At 37.7% G+C, this 25,355-nt stretch overlaps 1 protein-coding gene across 1 annotated transcript in view; it reads right to left on the bottom strand.

Annotated features, from left to right (window-relative positions):
- Positions 1 to 18,338: 18,338 nt before the first annotated feature.
- Positions 18,339 to 25,355, bottom strand: part of LOC149195665 (uncharacterized) — a 137,506-nt gene continuing 130,489 nt past the window's right edge. Inside the window, exons 3-4 of the mRNA XM_089405395.1 lie at positions 18,780 to 18,968; positions 18,339 to 18,657 (exon numbers count right to left, since the gene is read on the bottom strand). The gene's annotated coding sequence lies outside the window, so the exon portion shown is untranslated. The remainder of the gene's footprint in view (positions 18,658 to 18,779; positions 18,969 to 25,355) is intronic.

Here is a 25,355-nt window from a genome sequence, read left to right as displayed (position 1 = left end):
TGAGAAATTTTTCAGATTGAGAATAACCAAGTACCATTGTAGATACCTCCCTAGTTAAGAGGGAGTGTTGAAGAAAAATGTAACTAGGTTCGGTATTTGTCAAAGTAATTTTAATCTTTGTACTTGTCAAGAAAAAAAAATGTTTTTTTGTAAATTATATGAATGAGTTTCTTGCTCATTCCATAGGTCTAAGAAATTCAAAGAGTCAAAATCATGTTAAAGATCTCTTCTTGAGCATATTTTTAAATTTGTGTGAAGCTACCTAGTGTCTAGAACAACCCTCCAAGACCAGCACAATCCTCTTGAAGACAAGCAAGCAAAAACGATGAAAAACTCTATCACATCGGCTAGCAAAATAATTCAAATTTAAGTTATGTCGGATAGAAAAAGAGACATAACATATCACTCGGTTATGTCGGCTCATTATGGAGGCATGACCACTATATAAACCCACCTAGGGTCAATGCAAATGGAAGGAACATAATCTCGCATTCTCTCGGAAATAACTCAGATAAGAACAAGGTCTACAACTTCGCATGTCATGAAAAAGTACACTATCGGATGGGATAGTTAGGAGCAGAATCTTGGTGATAAGTTACAGTGATACCTTCGCATTACACTCTAAAATATCAATCAAAATCAAGGTGTTGAAACTCAAATGGATACAGGATTGAGTCTCTTCGCATAAGGATCATACTTCGGATGGCATGACTATGATTTCAAATAAGTACTATTGTAATGGTTACATTCTCGGCATAAGTCTAAAGATAAGGGTCTCGGTGCTACTCTCTACAGTCATAACCTTAAGCATAGTTATGATCTCAATGATGGCTCTGTCTCGAGGATATAATCTCATCATAGAAACCTCATCTACATAATGATGATCTTGATAAGTAGTAAAGAACCACATAAAAATAGAGATATTGTGCAGCAGTCTTGCTCTCATGAATATCTCAATGATGTTGCATAGTATTGGATGTCCCAGTGGTGCAATGACGACAGTGATCTCAGCAATATGAAGAAGAGGATTGATGGCTTGGTCTTGGAGTGGCACAATTAAGCAAAGGTCATGGTCTTGGTGTTCGTCAATTGGAATCTCTATAAGAAGAATTTTATGTGGATTTTCTTATCCAAGAGGGAGAGTTTTTGGCCCTGGCAGAATGACAACTTATTGTGTTCTTGTCTCTTTGTTATGATAGCTATTTAAGGAATAAAATAAGACACAATAATGTTAACAAGCTAAACATTAATAGTTATCATGTAAAGAAGAATCTCATTAACCTCGTGCCCTAGATTATTCAACACATGCATTGGTTATTGTTTGATGAAGAAGAACACTAAGAATCTAACGTAAAGAAGACCCTAATCTAAATAAGTAAAAAGCATTCACAAGCAGTCACTAATGGAAAAGAAACCAACTAATACTAATTCCCTAGATTTCTCAACAGAGACTAACGTCAAAACCCCAGCATAGTGTCGTTGTGAAAATTGGTGAAGGGGATAGCATCGTTCCTCAAGTAAACTTGGACACTTCTACCCATTATAGTAATTCTTGTAAACATTTTAGTTGTGTGGTTCTTAGACAATGTGAGCAATGGGTATCGACCCTATTGGAGAATGTAACTAGATTAGGTCTTCATAATGACTATATGTAATCATGACATTGTAATTTTTTATATATAAAAAAGTTGTACTTGTTAAAGGATGGGTTCCATGCTCAAAGTCTAGGTTAAATCATGTTCTTCATCCTTCTAGAATTTATTTATTCAAATATGAATTATTGTCACGTATTATAGTCCCATTTGGACTTTTTGTATCAAAAGAAAGTCTTGTTATTGTGGCTAGAAAGCCAAATTCTCCTTCAAGACCAAGTCGGCTCTAACTTGGTGAAGTCAGCCTAGAAGAGGTTATTTGACCCCTCAAGAAGACTATAAAAGGAAGGATCTTCAACTCATTTGGAAAACAAATCTCATCAAGTTCGATCTACAACTAGAAGAGAAGGAAAACAAGTGCGAGAGACAAGAAGTCAAGGAGAAAAATCAAGCGAAGGAAGGAGGCTGAAAATCTGTTAGATTCCAGTCCACATGTGCGAAGAATCAAGTTTTATGTTGCTGTTGCAGGACCAAAAATTGCAAGCCAAAGTTGCAGACCTGCAGTGAGGGCCTAAATCTTGATTGAAGTTGTTTCTTTGAAGGGTTGGCTCTTGTTGACTTGGGCAGTTTTGTCTTTATTGAAGAAGGTTTTGTTGGAGAGTTAATTTGGTGCTTGGGAGGAGACTTGGTTATGGTCTTTGGGTCTTGGAAGTCTCATCTTGAATTGATTCTATAAGAAGAGAAGTATTATTTCTAGGTTTTACCCTTAGAGGGGGTTTTCCCTAAATTGGAGCCTATATCTTGTGTACTTTGTCTTTTTGTGATCTTCATTTTTTTTGGTAATTGTTTGATGAATAAGAAGTAAAAAGTAATAAAAGGCCAACTAATATCACAAGTAATTATCAAGCAATGAAAGTCAAACATAATATACAAGATCCTTGATTTTCCAACAGACCCCTCAGTCCTCTGGTGGATGGCCTAGGTGAGAGGGTGTCCTCTATCTTTCTGGTGCTAATTGTAGTTGGGAGGATAATTGTTTTCGACCAAGAGTGGTTAGAATTATGGTGTTTGCAAGGTGCCCAAAGCTTCAATTTAGAAGTATGTCTAGGTTGGGGCTTGAAAAAAAGGGGCCATGTTGGTGAAGGTCATTCAATGAGCGGGAAAATCACACTCTATTACAATTACACTTTGTGTTGTGAATTATGCCATTATCTGGTTCTTTGGGCTTGTCCCTTTTCTTAGAGAGGTATTTCTCTTAAGCATGTATTTGATCCAAGGCCTTGGAGAGACAGCATTGGGGGGTCATCCTTCTGTGACCCCTCTACAAGGGGTGTGCCTGAGCATAATAGTGTTCATCTGTGTGGGGTGGCTAATTGGAAGTTCTAGAATGGGTGGTGTAACCTCGTTATTGTGAAGGCCTGGTGTGTGGCCTACCAGCTGTCAGTGGAAGACATGTTGCATCAGCATGGGCACGCCAAACTGGGTGGTGGCCTTCGTGGCCAGCATGGTAAACGATTAGACCGGGAGGAGGAGTGGAATGAGGATGTGGTGGGGGGAGAAGATGTGGAGGGTGAGGTGGCTCATGTACGGGCCCAGTCTTCGAGCCATGTAGAGCAACCTCTCTCGCTTGCAACGATAGTCGATCAATTGCGGGACATTCAGGTCAACATGGACATCATCTACTAACAGGGGTATGATGACCAAAACGAAATTATAGCCTATATAAATGGTGTTTGATACAGCCAAGGAGAAATTTTGGAGAAGTTGGCCTATATGAGATGTAGCCAGTGATGCAACAATGAGCAAGTGAATGCGATTGAGGCGTGACTAACACATATTGAATATCATGTTCATGAATGGCATGTCCCTCCTGCAGCCCCGAGTGATCAAGCTCTAAATCTCCCTCCTTGATTTGAAAATTGCAGGATATTTTTTTTGTTTATGTTTTGGTAATATGGTTGTTTTGGGTAATATGGTCATTTTGTCTTTGGGATTCATGTAAGAAATCGAAACATCTTTTGTTTTTACATTTCTCTCCTCACTAAAAAAATTCGATCAGAGAGAAGCGAGGAGAGCATAAGGCCTCCAGAATGTACGTTGTTTCTCTTCGAAAATCTAATGAAAGTTTCTTGTTGACAAAAAAAAAATTAAAAACAAAAAAAAAATCACTCTCGCATTTCTGCCCCTGGCTAGTGGAGGGTTGATTATGGGACGTGTAACTGCTTATTATTTAATATTTTGTGGCAGAGTTTTTTTTATGGTGTGACAAACCACTCTCTTGTTGTTGTGACAAACTTTGTTTGGTGTCAAAATTTCCTTGGTGCTATGGCAAGCTTCTATGGTTCAATCTATAACAAATTAACCCCATATCAGTGACAAGATATCCCTTGAAGTACTGAAGAGAACTTTAGACTTGTGACAGTATTAGTGTAGCAATTGATTTGGTGTGTGGAGTAGAGAAAAGTCTTGGTGCAATGTGATCTTCTTTGGGTAGTTGGTGCAAACTTGGTGCCATGTGTTGCTAAATCTTCTTGGGAAGTGTGAAGATAGACAATTGGTGCAGTGTGGTGCTAACTCTTCTTGGGAAGTGTGAAGACAGACAGTTGGTGCAGTGTGGTGCTAACTCTTCTTGGGAAGTGTGAAGACAGACAGTTGGTGCAGCATGGTGCATTGGGCAGTGGTGTAGTGTGGTGCAAGGATTGCCTTTGCTGAAGTCTTGGTACAACATGGTGTGTTGGACAGTGGTGTAGTGTGGTGCAAGGATTGTCATTTTTGAATTCTTGGTGCAGAACTAATGAAGAAGTGTGATGGTGTAGAATAGTGCAGATTGTTGAAATGTAGTATTTGATCAAATAAGTCCAGTGAAGCAACAGAGAAGGATTGGTGTCCTTGGAGTTGGTGCTCCTAAACTCAAGGTCGGTGCCTTGGATAGATAGGGTCGAATCCCTAGAGATCGGAGCCTCATCAAAAAACTTAATTTTTTAGACTGTCATTTTATTTTTATTTACATTAGTTCTTAGTATCTAGGGATTTTGGTATTCGAGGTAAGGCTTCTTCATTTAAGGCATGACATTAGGATTAGGGCTTCTACTTTATAGACTTAGGCTTTCAATCTCAATAGGCATTTATGCATTTAAGGTTTCATCATCTTCAAATAGGGCATATTAGGGCATGCATCAACATTTGGCACCTATGGTTTACTTTAGGGCTTTACCATTGACATATACCTCATGACCTTGTCATCCCAAACAATGCCATATATTGACATCAATGACAACCTAAATTAACAATAGCCTATAGAAATGGTGTTCAATACAGCCAAGGAGAAATTTTGGAGAAGTTGGCCTATATGAGATGTAGTCAGTGATGCAATAGTGAGTAAATGGAAGAGATTGAGGCGTGACTAGCGCATATTGACTACCATGTTCACGAAGGGCATGTCCCTCCTGCGGCCCCGAGTGGTCAAGCTCTGAATCCTCCTCCTTGATATGAAAATTGCAGGAACTTTTTTGTTTGTGTTTTGGGTAATATGGCCATTTTGTCTTTAGGATTCATGTAAGAAATCGAAACATCTTTTGTTTTTGCATTGCTCTCCTCGCTAACAAACCCAGTCAGAGAGAAGCAGGGAGAGCATAATGCCTCCGGAATGTACGTTGTTTCTCTTTGAAAATCTAATGAAAGTTTCTTGATTGACAAAAAAAATTAAAAACAAAAAAAAAAATCACTCCTGCATTTCGACCCCTGGCTAGTGGAGGGTTGATTATGGGAATCGGCCCTCCGCCAACCTGGGACCAAAGGTCGTTGAAAGCCACACTACAGTCCTTGTAGTTGCCTTTAAAAAAATCAAATTTCTTATTTTATTTTCAAGAAACAGGTAGCTTTGTATTAATCTAGTTGGAAATAAGCTAGCACCTTTACATTCAAGAGCAGAGTTTCATCAAAGAAATTTCAATGTTGTTAAAGCTCTAACCTAGCTTTATATTGTTTTTTCATCACCGTATATCTAACAAAGTTTATGTTATAAGGTCCCCAAAATATTATGTTGTATATGACAAAATTATAAAACATTGCAAAACAAGAAGTTAGTGAAGTGGCACTTCATTCCCCATTTCCACTTGTTGTGCAACCAGTTCACCGTGTTGGGGGTTGTTAATTCCAAATACCTCTTTAAGCACATTGACCACCCGCTGTTTCCGCAAACACTTCCATATTGTCCACCTTGAAGTCGAGTTTTTCCATTTTGGTGATCAACAAATCTACTGATGCTTGAAGGCAATCAACATCTTTTCATAGTTCACCGAACTGATTAGACACGAATGCGAAGTGAGAAGCCTGAGTCGTTATTTGGTCCCCTACTTTGGATACCAAAGTGGAGACCTCCATTTTTATCGCTTCAATATGCTCTTCTAAGGACCTACTATTGTAGTTCCTACTAGCATAATCCATTTTGCCCACGTCTCGACCTTTGACGTGAATCCACAGCGCTTTCAGCATTTGTCCTCGACCCTTTTAATTCTTGCCCTGATCTGGGTCGATTGCAAGGAAGTTCTTGTCACATTGAATGCATGTGTCCCGTCCTTGCACAGGTCGGTCTCGGAATTTCATTGTTATAACCACCATTCTGGATGCAAATGCGAACGAGATTAATTTATTCAACTCAGAGGCCGTACTATCCAGTCCAGCCCTGATCTGGGGAATTAATGAAAATCCATCATGATTCCGCTTGTCCTTAAACTTGACGATGTCCATCATGTGTTCCCAGCTACATACTTGATTTGTAGACTCCTCCTTCCAATGTTATCACTCATTGAGACTCTTTCGGGCTTTGAAATTAAATACATTCGATAGTGGATTGTCAGACAATAATTCATTCTTAATGATAAACTTGGGAATCACCATCCTTTGCTTGGAAACGATCATGGGATATGACACATAATTGGATCATTGATCTTCAGATAGCATTCCTTGAGCGATATTTTCCCATTGTTAGCCTGCTCCATCAGCTAACTGATTATTTTCCCTCTTCACGTGGAACAAGTGTATTTTTTCAAATTTGTCCACAAGCAACTTTATTTGGTGATATATCGGAGGCAGATGATTCTCTATGTGGTTTTTAATATTGGGGTATTTTTGGATAATAATCATTGAATCACCAAACACACTTATGTGGTGCATGCCCTTCATTAACACTGTTTACAATCCTTGCTAGAGAGCTAAGGTTGGTAGATATCATTTTTGGGGATTCAATTGCATTAGGTAAGTCATTCATTTATGACCATTTCTATGAGAGGTAGTCGTAACTGACTAATTTCTCATGATTTTTGAATAGTCCATTTAGCACTCATTGCATCGAGTGATTCTCATAGAGGTGAAGAAATGGGATTGAAACTAGTGAAATGAATCACAGTGTTAATCATCACTTCCGGGGCTTGCACCCAGTGACTAGGACTTCTCGGAAGGTCACCCATCCCAAATCGCCTCTGGCTCAAGTGCGCTTAACTGTGGAGTTTTCCCCACAGTGAAGCCCACTTAGCTTGTTACCCCATTTGCAAAACCTTAGCAAGTATTGTGCCTCATGAATCATTCAAATAGAGTTCTCTTAACTCTTTTGAATTAAGTATTGGGGGTTTTCGCAATGCATTATATTAGATATCGTTTTTAGGGATTCAACTGCATTAAGTAAGTCATTCATCTATGACCATTTCCATGAGGGGTAGTTGTAACTGACTAATTTCTCATGATTTTTGAATAGTCCACTTAGCACTCATTGCATCGGGTGATGCTCACAAGGATGAAGAAGTGGGATTGAAACTAGTGAAATGAATCACATAGTGTCAATCATCACTTCTGGGGCTTGCACTCAGTAACCAGGACTTCTCGGGAGGTCACCCATCCCAGATCGCCTCTGGCTCAACCACGCTTAATTGTGGAGTTTTCCCCACAGTGAAACCCACTTAGCTTGCTACCCCATTTGCAAAACCTTAGCAAGTATTGTGCCTCATGAACCATTCAAGTAGAGTTCCCTTCACTTTTTCGAATTAAATATTAGTGGTTTTCGCAGTGCATTATATTAGATATTATTTTTTGGGATTCAATTGCGTTAAGTAAGTCATTCATCTATGACCATTTCCATGAGAGGTAGTCATAACTGACTAATTTCTCATGATTTTTTAATAGTCCACTTAGCACTCATTGCATCGAGTGATGCTCATAGGTGTGAAGAAGTGGGATTGAAACTAGTGAAATAAATCGCATAGCGTCAATCATCACTTTCGGGGCTTGCACCCGGTACCCAGAACTTCCCAAGAGGTCGCCTATCCCAGATCGCCTTTGGCTCAAGCACGCTCAACTATGGAGGTGTTCGTCTGATTGTTCGAGGCAATGTCTAGTCCCCAAACACATTTTATCTCTATTTCTCAATTAGGACGAAATAAAATTCCTCCCTCCCCTAATTTTAATTTTGTTTTATTTTATTTATTTTTATAATTGTTTTAACATTTTTTATGTTTAAATTTTTTATTTTAATTGTATTTTTATGTTTTTGTCATTTTAATTTTTTAAATGTTTTTTTTATTTTTAAATGTTTTTTTTTAAATATAATTAATGTTTTTCTTTTTAAATGTTTCTTAGTTTTTTGTTTTATTTTAATGTTTTTTTAATTTTAAAAATTTGAATGTGTCATTTTCTTTTTTTTCCTTTTGTAGTTTTTAATTTTTTTTTTTATTATTATATATATAGGGGGTTATTTTTACTCAAAAATTTATATGAATCATTTTTTTTTGGAAAAAAAAAAAATGTCACCATTTTTTAATATAAAAATCATAATGCTACTTTTCCAATTTTTTTATTCAAATTTTTCGTAAAAATCTTTTATTTAACATGTTATTTTTAGCGAAAAGTATACGCATTTTTTTAATTATATCTATATGCAATATGTGTATTTTTTGTCAAGTGTTTAAAATTATTATTTTTAGTGACAATTATTTCATGTGTATTAAAATATTAATTAACGATATATAAACTTTGCAAAAAACATTAAAATTTTCATTATAAAAAACCATTGCAAAAAAAAAAAAAAAATCACAAGTCTGGAAAACTCTTAAACAACAAACATCTTAAGACAAAAAACAATAAGACAACTTGAAAAATAGTTAAATAATCAACATTTTAAAAATAGTCTGCATACTTAAGACATAAGAAAATTTAAAGTGTTAAAAATATGCCTCAAAAAAATTGATTTTCAAAATCTCAATAAAAATCACCAACATTTTCAAAAAAATATCTATACTTCATATATCAAAAAATTTAACGTGTCAAAAATAAGCCCAAAAAAAATTGGAGTAGATGCTACATCAACATTTTTCAAAATTGGTATGAAAATCACTAACATTTAAAAAAATATGTGCATATTTAATACATAGGAAAATTTAAAGTCTCAAAAATATGCTACAAAATAAAAAAAATGTACTCTGAATCAACACTTCAAAATCAGATTTTTTTTTGCACCCTCTAAAAAGTGAGAACTCGGTACAATTTCCATTTGATTGGTAATTGTGTTTGAGTTGTAGCAAAGCATGTGTTGAGATACCTGTGTGGTATAGTTGGATATGGTTTGAGATATGTCTCAGGTGGTAAAATGAGGCTGCAATGATATACTAATTCTAACTAGGCCAAGAGTGCAGTGGAAAAATTGAACACCTCAGGTTGTTGCATTAGGTTGGGATCAACTATAATATCCTAGTTTAGCAAGAAACAGACTTTTGTCACACTCAGTACAGCAAAAGCAGAGCATATCGCAACCAATGTCGCAAGTCAAAAAGCAGTGTGGCTTCGGAAGCTTCTTGCAAGACTATTTGATCAGGCACTATAGACTACCTTGATACATTGCGATAATCAAAGTTGTGTCAAGCTTTCAGAGAATCCAGTATTTCATGACAAGTCGAAGCACATTAAGATCAAATATCATTTCATCCCAGACATGGTGCAGAAGGGCACAATGAAGCTCTAGTACATATCCGCCGACGAGCAAATTCTGGACATTCTCACCAAGCATCTATCTAGGGTTAAGTTTGTATACTTCAGAGACCAGCTTGGCATGATGCAGAATGTCTCCCTCACTGAGAGGGAGTATTGATGTTTTTGTAGTTTGCAACATCAGGCAGACATTCTCCCACAAGGTCATGTTGATGTTTTCGCAGTTTGCAACATCAGGCATACATTCTCCCACAGGGTCATGCTGATGTTTTTGCATTTTTCAGCATTAGGCAAACATTCTGCCACAGGGTCATGTTGGTTTAGCTAGGGGTGAATGATACATTCACCCATGGGGCCATGTCACTTTGGCTAAGGGCGAATGGCCTAGGGCAGTCTTTCTCCCATTAATCCTGGTGTCTGGCTTGGGGAGATTGGCCCAAGATACTCACATTTTCTGCTCCAGGATGGAGTGATCTATTTTTATAGAGCAAGTTTATTTAATGGGGGTTTTACCTACCAACGGAATAAACAACTGTAGTCTAATGTTGAGTTGTAATGCAAACTCAATAAGTGAAGGGGTTTCTTGTGATGAGGGGCTTCTTAATGGGTCTCTATTCAACATTAGAACTCTATATAAATAAGTGTGCATGTGAGGAGATAGTACATCAACTTAACAAGCTCACTCATATATTTCCTAGTGAAGGAGAAATTTCAGCTAAGGAGAAATTTGTTCATTTCTTCATCATTCCATCCTTGCTCTTGGAGGTCGCACATGTGAGAGTTTGACCGAGTTTAACCAGCATCTATACAGCTGCACATAAAACAATCTAACCAAGTTTAGCCAACATTTGTATAGCCGCACGTGAGGATTTGATCAAGTTTTGACCAACGAAATTTGTACAACCGCACGTGTGAAACATTGACTACAATTTGACCAAGTTTGACCACATGCGAAATTTGACCGCAAACCGAGTTTAACACGCTGCACATGCGAAGGTTTGACCGCAGATCGCGTTTGACCACAAGATGTACATGCAAAAGTTTGACATCATACCATTGACCGAAGTTGACAACAAATTTCAGAGTTGAATTTTTTACTAGTTTGACCAACAACAATTTCACTGGGTTTGATTGGTGATTTGACTTGTAACTGTTGAGAAATCTAGGGCATTCAAAGATAACAATTTCTCAGCTTGATAATTGATTGTGATGCACTTTTTCTTCATAATCTTATAATCTTTTCTTTATTAGCTTATTAATGTGTTCTTTCACCAAGGCAATTACCAATATGCATAAAAAACAAGTGACACAATATGTAGGCTTTTTCAGCCAGGGCCAAAACCTATCACTTCTTGAGAGGAAAACCTGATCAAAATTCTTCTTCTAGATCTTCAATTGATAAGTACCAAGACCATGACACGAACCCTTGACTCTAGCATCCTCTCAAAAACCTTGTCACTAACATTTATGCTCTACCTCTTCCTTCCTTCGCCTTCCTTCTTGATCTTAAACTGCTTCTCCTTGGCTCCTTCTAGAGAAACTCGGTCTCTATCTTTTCCACTGCTCCTTCACAACTTCCCTAGAGAATCTCGGTCTCTAGGTCTAGAGAAACTCGGTCTCTACTTCCATTACCCAAAAGAGTCTTCTTTTGCTGCCCCAGAGGATACCTTCCTTTGTTATCCCAGCAGGAACCCTACTTCACAGGTCCCAGAAGAAGTCTTCTTTGTATGCCCAGGAGAATCATGTTTACTGCCCCAAAAGAATGCCTCTCGCTGATCCAGAATATCCCTTCTTCGTTGTCCCAGAAGAATGACTTTCGCAACCCTATAAGAAACCCTTTCATTGTCCTTACTTCGCACTTTCTTCTACACCTTTTCTTCGCATCTCTCTTGGACAGAATTCAGATCGAATTGTTTGCTTTGAATGGAGGTGGAGTTCTTCTATTTATACACCTCTTCACTGGGCCTTTAGGTCGACTTGACAGTTGGATTTATGTCAACTTTATCTACCAATTTCTTCATCGTTTGTAAGTTGACTTGAAGAGGTTAGGTGACAAGTTCTTGGAGGATACTTTACATAGACAAGATTGACATTTTACAAAATGTAACATGACTTCATTTACATGACAATGACTCTAACATTTTATGACTATATGATAAATAAATCCTAAGGACTCTCAATGGAAGTCTTGACTCAAAAACAAAATCCCTTGCTCATGAAACCCATGAAGCAAGTCAATATAATCATTTTATTTTTCTTATTTGCGTCTTATTACATAAAATCATAATTGTATGTCATTATGAAGACCAAACCTAGTTACACTTTTCAACACTCCCTCTTAAATAGGGAGGCATTCATAATGGTACTTGGACTTTCTCAATCTAAAGAATCTCTCATAAGAAGATTTCGGATGCATAACACATTTGTATAGGATCATATCAATCAGCATTGTTATATAGCAAGGCCTTGACTAACAGCGCTATCTCTCCACAAGATCAGAGCCCAACGTTGGCGAGACTAATGATTTATAGACAAACTCATCATTGTCTCACTCGGAACATACCCCACCCGCGTTCTCTCAAGATATGTTCCATGAGGACTATTCTTTTCTTGGACTCCCCAATCCCACAAAGAATATCAGTCCTCCACGACAGCTCTTTAATGGGATGCCCTATCTCATCCCCTAAGAGTATCGGATACCAAATGATTACACAATCTTCCATTCTGTCTTCCCAGGTGACGACCAAAACAACAAGTTTATCTCTCCTTTTACAAACCAGGAGGACATATTCCATTAAAGGAATGTACTCTTTCCTATTACAAAGGAATGTACCTAAGTTCTCTGCTTAGGAATTTCCAAGTTTCTTCCAAGTAAAAAACTTCTTTTCAAGCTCCCTCTTAACTAGGGACCTACCACAGCTCCTCATGTGGAGATCCTCGAACAATCAATTGATTGAAGAGCTCCTCCCTTCGATATCATGAATTTCTTCTTTGTCAAGGAGTCTTCATTTTTTTTGGGGGGGAGGGGGGAGGGGGAGACTTTCTACATAGGGCACAGATCATTCATCACTTTTATCCATGAGTTAGTCATGTCCTCAACTCATCAGAAAGTGATCCAACAGATTTTCCATCTGGCTCTGCCTCGTGTCATTCTACTTTCAAGCCATATTTTTCGGAGGGATATTACATCCTTCTATATGGTCCACTTGGAAGTTATCCGCAGATTTCCCTTTGGCAATCTTACATAAGCCTATCTAGATATTTGTTCAAAAATAATCAATGAACACTTCAAATCAAAATTACCTTTGTGATGATCTTTCACGACGACATCTTGTAAGTATCAGCATCCTGCATGTAGATTGACACATCTCCCACAAATATCCATTGTCAAGGGTCTTCATCTTTTTCAGACTTTCATTAGAGTCTTCACATCTTTTTGGGAGATATTCTAGTTAAATCTTCTTGGAATTTGGATGTTGAATACCTTCTACCTTCGTTGCATATTATCATGACCTCTTCCTATCTTTTCACACTTCATTCCCATGAGCTTCCAATTATAGTTCCTTAATTGTAGTTAGCTTCCTCATGATTCATATGAGAACATATTATGTTGATTTCATCTACTGTGACTTATGCTTCGCTGCAATTCTTCAGAGGAAGAGATCCTCTCTTTTGATCATATTTCCCAAGATGGAAATAGTGATCCATACCATATGCAACCATATGACATGACTTTCATAATTATTTATGTAAGCATACATACCTCATTTTTTGTTTTGGTCATCAAGACTTCCTATAGCAGCTTCATTCGAAAGGATTTTATCCTGCTTTCATGTTATGTCATCATGCCATCACCCCTTGAATCCCACAAGTTGGAATTCTTAATGAAAACCTTGCTTTTCTTTCTACATCAATGAATCCTTTGATTAGGATTCCATCAGAGAAACTCAAGGATGTTTTGTATCTTCACCTAGCAGATGTTTTCTTTGTTGACTATGATGGTCCCAGACGATGATGACCTCTGCTACTTTATATAAGTATTAACGAGGTTTCCTAAGAGCTTCATATTCTTTGTAATCACTAGGATTTGTACCAGACATACTTTATGCTTCCCATGTCACAAGCTCTTACTTCTAGTGCTTCTATAATGCTATTTTATAATCTGAGGCATCCTATCTTATTTACACTGCACCCCATCTATAATTTACAAGTGGAAAGTACCTTCTAGAAGAAGATCATCTCAATCATATTAGAGATATTTTACTTCTTCATTCTTAAGCTTCTTTGACTCAGGTTCTTTCACTTCTTCAATAATGTGAGCTTCTTCCCTATTCCTCTTGTCCTTACTACAATTATGATAGTCTCTTCTTATCTTATCCATGTTCTTCCTTTTCTTTGGAGGACCGAACTTTCCAAATTTTCCTTTTCTTCATGTAATCACAGCATATGCTTGATTCTGTTCACTTGGTCCAACATCAATGTTTGTCTTCAGTCTAGTTTCTTTGATCTTATAGAGTGACCATAGATCTTGAAATGGAGTAGTCTCTTTCTTCCCATATAAACTTGAAGTGAAGTTACCCCATTCTTCCGGTAGTGCATTTAGTACCACTGTGGTCATCTCTCTATCAGACATAACTTCTCCTAGTTTTGTAATTGAACTCAAATAACTGATATCCTCATGAAATATGAGGTTATTCCATCTTCCTTCGATATCTTCAGTTTGTAGAATTCTTGCCTTAGAGAGATTACTTCTCCTGCAATACTTACGGAAAACAAATCTACCAATTTGTCATATATAGCTTTTGCAGTCTCCAATTTTGATACATATGGGATTAGAGAGTCTTTTATAGATTCTATAAGAATCCTTTGGGCTCTCACTTCTCCTTTCATGTATCTAGCATGTGCTTGAGTATCTTCTTTTGGAGGTTGGGTTATCGATCCCTTAATGTGATCCATGACCTCATTCTCAATAAGATTTAAGCTTGTCCTTTTCTTCCATGCAACGAAATTTACAACCCCAACCAATTTATTGCTTTCGTTGCACAAAAGACAGTTTGATGTTATCAGATATAGTCATAAAATTACTTGAGTGATTGTTGCTTGCTTCCTCAATCTCGATGTTAACAGAGGATCTTCTTCTTAATTGATTGATGAGAGAGCTTTATTCACGATCCTTCTTGAACGTTCTAGTCTTCCTCCTCTATTGAAGAGCTTTCACTCCTTTGATGATGTGATGATATCTGAAGTGCTCCTAGTGTTTCAGTCTTTCTTTCTGCTTCCTTCTTCAATCTAGGGTTTCTTTGATGTAGATCTTGATCTTTTTGCATTGATAACCTTCGACTTGCTTTGATGCCTTTCTTTTGTAAGATCAATTCTCTTGTGTCTACTTGTTCTTGACTACCCTTTCTTGTCTTCAGCACCTACGCTTTAATACCATGTTGAGAAATCTAAGGCATTCAAAGATAACAATTTCTTTGCTTGATAATTGCTTGTGATGCACTTTTACTTCTTAATCTTATAGTCTTTTCTATGTTAGCTTATTAATGTGTTCTTCCATCAAGACAATTACCAATATGCATAAAAGACAAGTGACACAGTATGTAGGCTCCTTCAGCTAGGGCCAAAACCTCTCACCTTTTGAGAGGAAAACCCGATCAAAATTCTTCTTCTAGATCTTGAATTGATAAGTACCAAGACCATGGCACAGACCCTTGACTCTAGTATCATCTCAAGCACCTTTTGATGCTCTACCTCTTCCTTCATTCGCCTTTCTTCTTGAACTTGAACTGCATCTCCTCGACTCCTTTTAGAGAAACTCGGTCTCTATCTTTTCCACTGCTCCTTCACAACTTCCCGAGAGAATCTTGATCTCTAGGTTTAGAGAAACCCGGTCTCTACTTCGATTACCCAAAAGAGTCTTCTTTTGTTGCCCCAGAAGATACCTTCCTTTGCTATCCTAGAAGAAACCCCACTTCGCAGGTCCCAGAAGAATCATGTTTACTGCCCCAAAAGATTGCCTCTTTCGTTGATCCAAAAGATCCCTTCTCCGTTGTCCCAAAAGGATGACTTTCGCAGCCCTAGAAGAAACACTTTCATTGTCCTTACTTCACACTTTCTTCTGCACCTTTTCTTCGCACTTCTCTTAGACAGAATTCAGATCGAATTGCTTGCTTTGAATGGAGGCCGAGTTCTTCTATTTATACACCTCTTCACTGGGTTTTTAGGCCAACTTGACAGTGGGAGTTAGGCCAACTTTATCTAGCAGTTTCTTCATCGTTTGTAGGCCGACTTGAAGAGGTTAGGTGACAATTTCTTGGAGGATACTTTACATAGACAAGATTGACCTTTTACAAAGTGTAACATGACTTCATTTACATGACAATGACACTTAACATTTTATGACTAGATGATAAATAAATCCTAAAGACTCTCAATGGTAGTCTTGACTCAAAAACAAAATCTCATGCTCATGAAACCCATGAAGCAAGTCAATATAGTAATTTTATTTTTCTTATTTACATCTCATTACATAAAATCATAATTGTATGTTATTATGAAGACTGAACCTAGTTACACTTTTCAACAGTAATGTTGGCACTTTCTAGACAAATTCTGATTTGTAAACCTTGCTGAAAAAAACAAGTTCTCTTTACGAAAAGTTGTTGGGTTTTCTCAAGGATTGGGTTTCCCAAGGTAAAAATATTTACTATTGTGAAGAACTATCTTTCTATGATCTTTATTGTTTCTGCTGCATTTACAGTCAAGATTTTATGTGTAAGTATTAAATGATAACAGTGGCATGAGAAATACTTATTGAAAATATTACGAAGTAATTATCAGACCAGAAAAATTGTATTCTATTGCACATACTATAGAATTTCGACAACAAGAGGCAGAAACTTCCAGGTGTATGGAACATGCACATTTGCATTACTATCAACATACAGTTGTACCATTAATAACTTTTGCCTTTGACAATCATAGAAATGAATGTGAAGCTTCAAAGGCCAAACTAGACTATACTTGTATGCACGTGCTTTTGAGAGTTTGGTAATGAAGGGGCAGAGTGGTGTTTGACAAACGCATACATCAAATTAAAAATTGCCGATGAATATTCAGGATGAGGATCACTTCAGAGTCTCAGACAGATCAACATAGGATTTTAAAGATTGGCTGAATGCAAGAGAACAAGTAGCAAGTTAAAGGTATGAAATGTACAACACTGATCTACCAGCTAGGGCAAATGTATAAGTAAAGTTGAAGAGAGACGTCTATCGCAGCTAAGGTCTCCAATTCCAGTAAATTCCTATTTTGATGACAGCATAGAAAGGACTTGACCCTTCGAATGCTCACGATTATGTTTTGTAAAGCTTGGAAACACCAAAGAGGGATGCTGTTTAATCAAGTCAAATATAGGATAATGATTGAAGTGCTTTGATTCCTCACACAAAGAATCCAAGTCCAGGAATTAGATGGACTTCTTCAAAACCAGAATTTTATCATCTAATAATACAAAAACTCAAAAAAGCTTCCCATGATGAGGTTTGGCTATTAACTGCTTTTCAATGGGCTTGACCCTTTGAATGCTCATGATTATGTTTTGTGAAACTTGGAAACACCAAAGAGGGATGCAGTTTAATCAAGTCAATTATAGGATAATGACTGAAGTGCTTTGATTCCTCACACAAAGGATCCAATTCCAGGAAGTAGATGCAAAATGTCAACTCAATAGCTAATACACACTGCACTTCTTCAAAACCAGAATTTTATCATCTAACAATACAAAAACTCGAGAAAGCTTCCCATGATGAGGTTTGGCTATTGACTTCCTTTCAAGAGGTCAGCACTTCCATATACTCCAACTTGGGCATACCATACAGCCTGACTTAACGACCATGACATCTCCGCTAATCAACAGCCACTTCTTTGAGGAATCAAACCTTAGTGAGGGCTATAAGCTAATAATATAATTCATGCAAAATGAATGTTTACATAAATGACGTACATTGCAGTTGTAGGGCAGCTTTGTGCATTAGATCAAGACCCAATCCATTGTATCATTACCACTGGTGCATGGGATCCTGGTTCACTGTAGCAGATCATGAAGGTTTATCATGATATTGAACCCTATCCAAAGCACAAAATGGTAAACATCACTGAAACAACTGATTGATTGGACCATGCAGTAAATAAACATCCTTTTAAACAAATCAAAGATGGAGACATGCATAAGCAAAACGTGCTAAATAATAGGACAAAACTAATCTCTAGCCTGAAAAAAGAGGATGCATGAAAGGGGTTTGACAAGAGGCTGCTCTACCATGCATCTCCACTCAGAAGAGCTACTGTCCAAAATTTACAACATTAATTTCAGTGCAAATGACACTAAGAAGACAAGGGAGCACCTGACAGTAACAAACATCCCAACAATCCAGATCATGGAAGTTCTCCAGATGGAGAAGCAGATAAAAATTAGTTCTATTGATAGCACATCAAACCTTATAAATACTTCATCCAAACACTCGTGGACAAGAGCTGGTGTCTGAGGATATTTAAGTTCACGTCTCGATGATCTATCAAATTTAATACTTGGTTATATGTAAGGTTGTCTCATTGAAAAAGGCTCTCACAACCTGCCTGAAAAGCTAAATTGCTCCCAATTTCATTGCAAGAGAGACAGCACACAAGTCACATTATGCATTTTGGACTTCTTCATGGTGCATTCCAGCAAAAATTTACCAATGACATGCATTACTTGCTGCATCCCAGATAGAAGTTAGAAATTTCCTTTACCTGTTTTCTGAGGAATAGCATCAGAAATCCACATTCTGAGTTCTACTCAGACAAGTTGAAACAGCAAAAATTCTTGGATGTAAATGTTTCAACTTTCTATCGTTACAGAAATGTTCCATGGCAGTTACACTCTTTGCCCACAATATTGATATAGTGTATTATTCAGACAACGAGATTCATCTCACAGTTTGCTGCATAAAGAGAATGCATGTACCAAAAACAGACATGGAGATGAATCCAGATTTCAAAAGTAGTTTGGTGCTCTGATACAACTAGTTTGTAACTCCATATTGGATATCTACAAGGAGAAAGATAGCATAATCAGCTTAAACTCAGATATAACAGGGCAGAATTTCTAGAGAGCGGCTAAGACAATAACAACAGAATATGGATGAATATAGAAACAAAGAATAAGCTCACCAAGATCATAAAGATTATTTTCACCTCCATTAGATCCATCAAGCATGGCTTTAAGACGTCCATGGCATTGTGTTATCAGTTGTACAACATCCCTGACACTGATATGTGATAACAGTTGGCAATCACCACCATCTGAAATTCACTGCAGCCCTCTGTGCATAAGTATAACAGGTCTGTATAACCTTTCAACTGTCAATTAAAAAAGAAAATAGATTAATATTCAAGGAATACTAATGTCCTCCAGATTCAGATTTTCCAAAACTCGTATGCCAATGGATTCCATGATTATTGCAAAATTACATTTATAAATAAAATCAGAAAATAGATTTCAAAGCATCTGGAATTCTTTCTCTTCTTATAAAACAAGAGTGCCATTAATAATTAATCTACTGTCGAAACGTCTGCCATCCAAAAAAACGGGGGTTTCTAGGCTTTATAACACTCTCAGTCATGAACAAAGCATGCGGTAAGCTCATCTGGAGGTGATTTAAGGAGCCAAAGCCTTACAGGCAAGGTTTGGCAAGCTAACTACACTCCTGGTGTAAATCTGGGTGATCTCGTGCATGTGAATTGCAATGTGAAGAAATCATGTGTATGGAATAGTGCTAGTAAAAGAGCTCCGGTAGTCAAAAGCCTGTGTTTCTGGGAACTGAGAAATGGCCTTGTTAAAATTTCAGTATGTGGTGATCAGATCTGCAACTAACAAAACCCTAAGCTAAATCTCAAAACTGCTGGTATTGATAGATCTGAAAATACAGGTGAACAGAAACGTAACAACAATGAAAACGGAAAGAGATATCAGCACACACAACTTAGAAAACTCTCCGTTGTTTTCTGATTAACTCAGGGAAGGGAATAAACTACACTGCTAGAAAAAACTGAAAAAGAAAACCAAAGATCCCTATTTTCTTTTATAAGAAAGAGAGGCTAGTATTACAAGCCATAAAGCCTATTCTGCAAATTGAGACTGACCACCAGATTGATCAATCTGACAGGATCTACCAGCCGTGCCAACTCTGAGAGATTGAGACCAAGGAGCATTTGATCTTCCATTGCCCTATTTTTAATGAGATCTGTGCGATATTTTCTTGCTTGTTCAGAGGGATCTACGTTCTATCTAGTTTCTTCCAATACCCAGACCACATTCTCCAGCCTCCTCCTAGACCTGATCTTGTCCAATGGATTACTTTCTTCTTTGTGGTGCTCCAATCCTCTAGAGGCACCAAGAGACAGATTGATAGCAATATTGCATCAGACTCCAGATCGGTGCGAGCTCAAGGGACCATTTATGTTAGGATCCAACCCTAACCCCTTTATTTATGTAATAAGCCCAATGGGCTGAGTCAAAGTCATAATTAGTTAGAGAGTCAATAAAGCCCGTATTAATAATTTAAGTGGTTGACCCGCATTAGAGAAAAGGGACCAAAGTTAGTTGTAAAGGGCCATAGTTAAAAATAAAGTGGATAAGCCGTGTTATGCAAGGGACCTGTTGACCACTACCGGTCAACTACCCATGCAGTACACCCCCTTTTTCTTTGCAAAAAGGGGTAGCACTTGATCGACATGTCCGTGCCATCCTGCAGTCATCAGCAGCTTGATCATTTTAATTGTAAACCCAGTCTGCATGTGTGAATAGTAAATAATCTTAGCAGACATGAGTCGTGTATGTAAATTGCCTCGGTGGACCTAACTTTCTAATGATAATCTACGTCCCGGAAGGTTTTTCGTCTCACCGATCCATGATAGGCAGAGTTTTCCTTCAGCCTGACCCCAAAGCTGGGATTGATTTTGTCATTAAAATTTTAGGAGAATCCTAATGTGTTAATCTGCTAGATTATAGTTGTGTCGCAGAACTGGGTGGTTTATGAGGGTCTATGATAAGTGGGTTTGTCCCCTTAAGATGTAAATTGTAAAAGTCATGATGTAATGTGTCTTGAGGGTTAGAAAATGTTTTAAATCCCCTCTTGAGTCCTAAGTCCTAGGTCCTAGGTGATGTTTCCAAAGGCTTAGTTCGATGATCCATTTAAAAAATATATATATATGTATATATATATATATATATATATATATATATATATAAATAAATAAAATAAAATATATATATAATAATAATAATAATAATAATAATAATAATAAAATTTAAAAATGAAAAAATAAAAATAATAAAAAATTATAAAATAAAGCAAAAACCCTAAAATAATAAAATAATAATATTTTGAGAGAATGCATGCAAAATATCATTTTTTAATAAATTCGACGAATGGGATTAAGAGATGTCTTGATCCTCATCGACGGTCGAGATCATTTCAACATGGATCACTCGAACTAGCCATTGGGATCATTTCCTTTAAGTAGGGTGCTAGGGGTCATTTTCAGATCATTCGATCTGTGAGTCTTGTGCTGAAGAAGCTCTCTTGTAATCTACTTTCTGGTTAATAAAAGAAGACTTTGGGGTTCAAATCTTGCTGGTGTTACTCTCTGAAAGTGTTGTGAGCTATTTTATTTTCTGCATATTTTGTATTTCAGCCATTAATAACAGCTTATTTTAGAGTATTGTGAGCACAGGTATCTTGTTCATTTGCTAGGGTTTGAATGATATTAGGGTTTCTAGAGTAATGGCAGGTATCTCCATTGCTTTTTGAAATCTAGTATTATTTTCTCTCTCTTTACTGATGGTTGAAGCAAGTTGTGCAGGAAACCATTACTGAAAAGGACTAGTGGGCGTTCGGGGAAGTTCTAGGCTGAACCAGCCAACTCCCACAGGCTCTTCCTTGCAGAGCCCAGCTAATTTTTACCCTGGGTTAATCATTTAAATTTACTTTTCTGGTTTGCATGAGAGATTTTTCTAAGCCTTTTCACAGCAAATTTGAATTTTATAATATTCTGAAAATATTACTACTGTTATTGCTAAATTTCGCTGTTAAAGGGTCAAATTCTGTAAGTTACTCAGCTGATCTGGGGTTTCAAATTTTTGCTTTATACACAGATTTAAAATTAGGGTTTTATTTTCTTTCAATTGCAGGTACAGGTTTCCTTTTGGGAAATTCTTCAGGGTTTCTGGAGCATTTAATTCAAACTTTTTTTGAAATTTCTGGACCCACGCTTCTGCACTGTGACCACCATCCGGCTGCCAAAAAGCTCCACCTCCCATATATCTTCATTTGCATAAAAACATTTGTTGTTTGCTTTCATCTGAAAATTCATAAACAACCAGACCTGCATAGCAAATTTCGCTTCACAGTTGCTGATCTGCCCATCAGCTTTTTGTTGATCGTAATCTGCCATCGTTGCTCTCTGTCGACCGTCCAATAACCTGCAGTGAGAAACATAATGTGGGCCACCAGCGAATGACTCTTTCTACTATCGACTCCCTGCGTCCTGTACGTTTCACACAGTCCTGTCTGAGGCTGCAAATCACGCGCTGAGGTTTTCTGGCAATTTTTTTCATATATTAGTTGCGTTTGCTGCTCCACGCTGGCCCGAGCCTCTCATTCTACCTGCGTATCGCATCTTACCTTCCCTTCCGTCTCTCATACCTGCGTTCCTCCATCGAATTTCCGCGGATCTGCACACACCCACGCGCTTTTCTCACCGCCGTCTGGTTGCTAGAGGCTGCATACTTTCAAACAGTGGCGTGAGTTTATATCAGGCATCGATTTTCAATTTTTTTTTTTGTGGGCGTGACTGTGTGACAACATCAGAGAAGAGACGCATCATTTAGAAGCCTCTCAGCGTGAACTATTCCTCGTCCTCGCCAGGTAGCAAATCCAGTCTCAGTCGAAGCACTCAGGTGAGTTTCAAACTGATTCCCATTTCTGTCTGCCACCATCGACTGTGCTCTTGCCGAAATTTCCTTTTGCGCGATCATCCTTCTCGTCTCATGCTAGAATCAGGGTCACGATTTCTTTGTTTTTGTTAACTCATATATCAGTTTTCAGCAGTATAGTAGGTCTACTTTGAATTTAACGTCACGATATACGTCTGCGTAGATGGTGGTTCATCATTAGAAAGGGTTTTCTTTTAGGGATTCGATTTAGGTTTATTTTATTTTCTTTTTGTTTAGTTTTAGTTTGAATGTTAGATTTATTGCAGTAGTTTCATATTTTTTTAGATTTTATTTTAATATATATATAAAAAAAAAGGGTTTTCATTTGGGATTAGAATTTTTTATTTAGTTTTAAGTTTGACTTTAGAATAGACTTTAATTTAGATTTTAATTTAGGAATAAATTTTATTTTATTTTTTTAGTTTAAATTTCATTTATTTGCTAAGCTTTGGTTTTATTTTAAATTGTTTCAATTTTTTTAGATTTTATTAAAAAAAAAAAAAATTGAAAATTTTTGCCAGATTTAGTCTCAGCTCGTCGCATTTTATTTTTTCTGCTGAGATTCAAAATTATTGATGTGGAATGAACGTTTATAAGTCTGCACATGAGTGGTCATCTCAAAGATTTGCTGCATATGATATCTGGTTAATGATTCATAATTGTGTGTTTTAAAGCATTGATCTTTTTCGAAATTTTTAATTGTTGGATATCGTTATTAAGATTTGGTCATTATAGGAACTTCGTGGTTTTAACAAATATCTTGAACTGTTCTAAGTTATTTGATGACAAATGATTGCTATTCATGGTTTAGATTTCTATATTATCTAACAAGTAATCGTTTAAATATCAATCTCTTAAGGCACTGGTCTGCTAAATTAATTAAATCATTTTAGTGCTCATCATATCGTGTCTCCCAACCAACTGGTCGACAGTTGGTCTTCGTCACTTCATAGGGTCTACCCCCCTTAGTCGCGGGAGACATGCTTAAACGGAGAGATCGGGGATCAGAGTGACAGCCCCCGGTCTGAGCGTTGTCGTGTCAATCTGTGCGACAACAAGGCCACTAGTAGTTAGGGTTTTGGATGTCATTTAGCTATAAATAGTCTTAGTTAGTAAGGGAAAGATCATCGAGTCTTATTGTAATTGAGCTCTGCTCAGTGGGAGGTTTCCCCCTCGAAGAGTGATCTGAATTTGAAACTACTTGAAATTTGTTTGCAAGGTATTCAATTCAGAAATAAACATATTTAAAAGCTTCCCATGTCTTGCAGAAATGAAACACATGAACTTTTCAGCTGATTACAACCCATTTAAGCATAGCAGAATTATTTCTTTTTACTGTTTAACACATAAAAACGAATTTGTTTTGCAAAATAAACCAACCACAGATGCAAAAGAAGTTGATAAAGCAGTTCACCCCTCCTGGGCTACATCTGCTGGGTCCAAAGCCTCCAAATGGGCTTGTCCTTGTTTTTATAAAATGCTCAAATTGAAAATACAACTGAATAGAAGCATCTACAGGAGAAATAGATGGTAGAAATGGATTCAGAACACTTGAATCCTTCAGGATTGACTATTGGATCACCTCCAATGGATACCTGCAACCCTGTACAGTCTTCCCAATACTGGCCCTTGGTGGCACCTAGAACTTTCACGGCTCCAAAACGTATACAAATGACCTCTGATGGCTGTAAGACCTGCACCAATGGCTTCAGAAGGTCGAAAATACCCAAAATCAATAAAAAATTCGTCCAAAACCGACTTTCTGGGCCAAAGTTATGGCCATTTACTCCAGACTGCCAATTTCCCCTAACAAAACCCCAGTTGCATTTAGTTACGGCCAGTTAAGGCCGCCAAATGTGGCAGGACCGCCAAATTTGGCGCTCCGCCAAAACCGTCGTCGTTCTGACCGCCAGTTTAACTGCTGTTTAATGCTGCATGTGACCGGGATTCGTGGGTGGTTAGCCTGCATTGGATTGCGTGCCGGGTTTGGAGCTAGCCGTTTGGTTGGACTGGTGGTTTGTTCCCGCGTTAACCGGGCATGTGGCCACGTTCCCGCATTAACCTTAACCATTATCCGCTGGCAGTTGTCATGGGCTTAAGCCCTGGTCAGGAGCTCTGGTCATGTGGTTGGGCGGGGCTGGCCCCTTTTTATTTCCCGCTCCTCCAACTTTGAACCTTATCAATAAACCTTTCGGCCCATCCATCAACGTGAAGCACTTTGGCATGACGGTAAAGCGTTGGAGTTGCAGGGTAGAGGTCGCGGGTTCAAACCCGGCCCCTCCCACACAAACTTTTGAAATACGCCTAACACCTCTGCTGACGTCACCCAGGGCCACGTGGCGGCCTCCGGGCCTGCCACGTGGCATATTCTGATTGGCTCTTGGAAAGGAATATTCCAAGGAATATTCTTCGAAATATTCTTTTTTTAATTTTTTTTTTTAAATTACATTTTCTAATGTGCTGGGCAAAATATTCTTTTGGCCATATCTCCCTCATATGGCGACCGTTTTCCGAACCGTTTGCGGCGACAGAATCGGGAGGACGAGCACTTTCCAGTCGTTCAGCTGTGAACCAGTTCTGAGCACTTTGAATTTTGAGCATTTTTTACGACACTAGGATATGAACACCTGATCACGCATCCCCATTGGGAAGCTTTTGGACCCCAAAAGCCTTCAACTACTTGTTAAAGAGGTGAGGGTACAGCTCCCTCACTCTGTCCACCTCCATCCACTTTGCCTTGTTCGGTTTGC

Source organism: Pinus tabuliformis, chromosome 2_2 (genome assembly GCF_031772625.1).
Source record: "Pinus tabuliformis cultivar Carrire ecotype Pingquan chromosome 2_2, CPIR1, whole genome shotgun sequence".
Taxonomy (NCBI): Eukaryota; Viridiplantae; Streptophyta; class Pinopsida; order Pinales; family Pinaceae; genus Pinus; species Pinus tabuliformis.
This window is presented reverse-complemented; position numbering and strand designations above follow the sequence as displayed.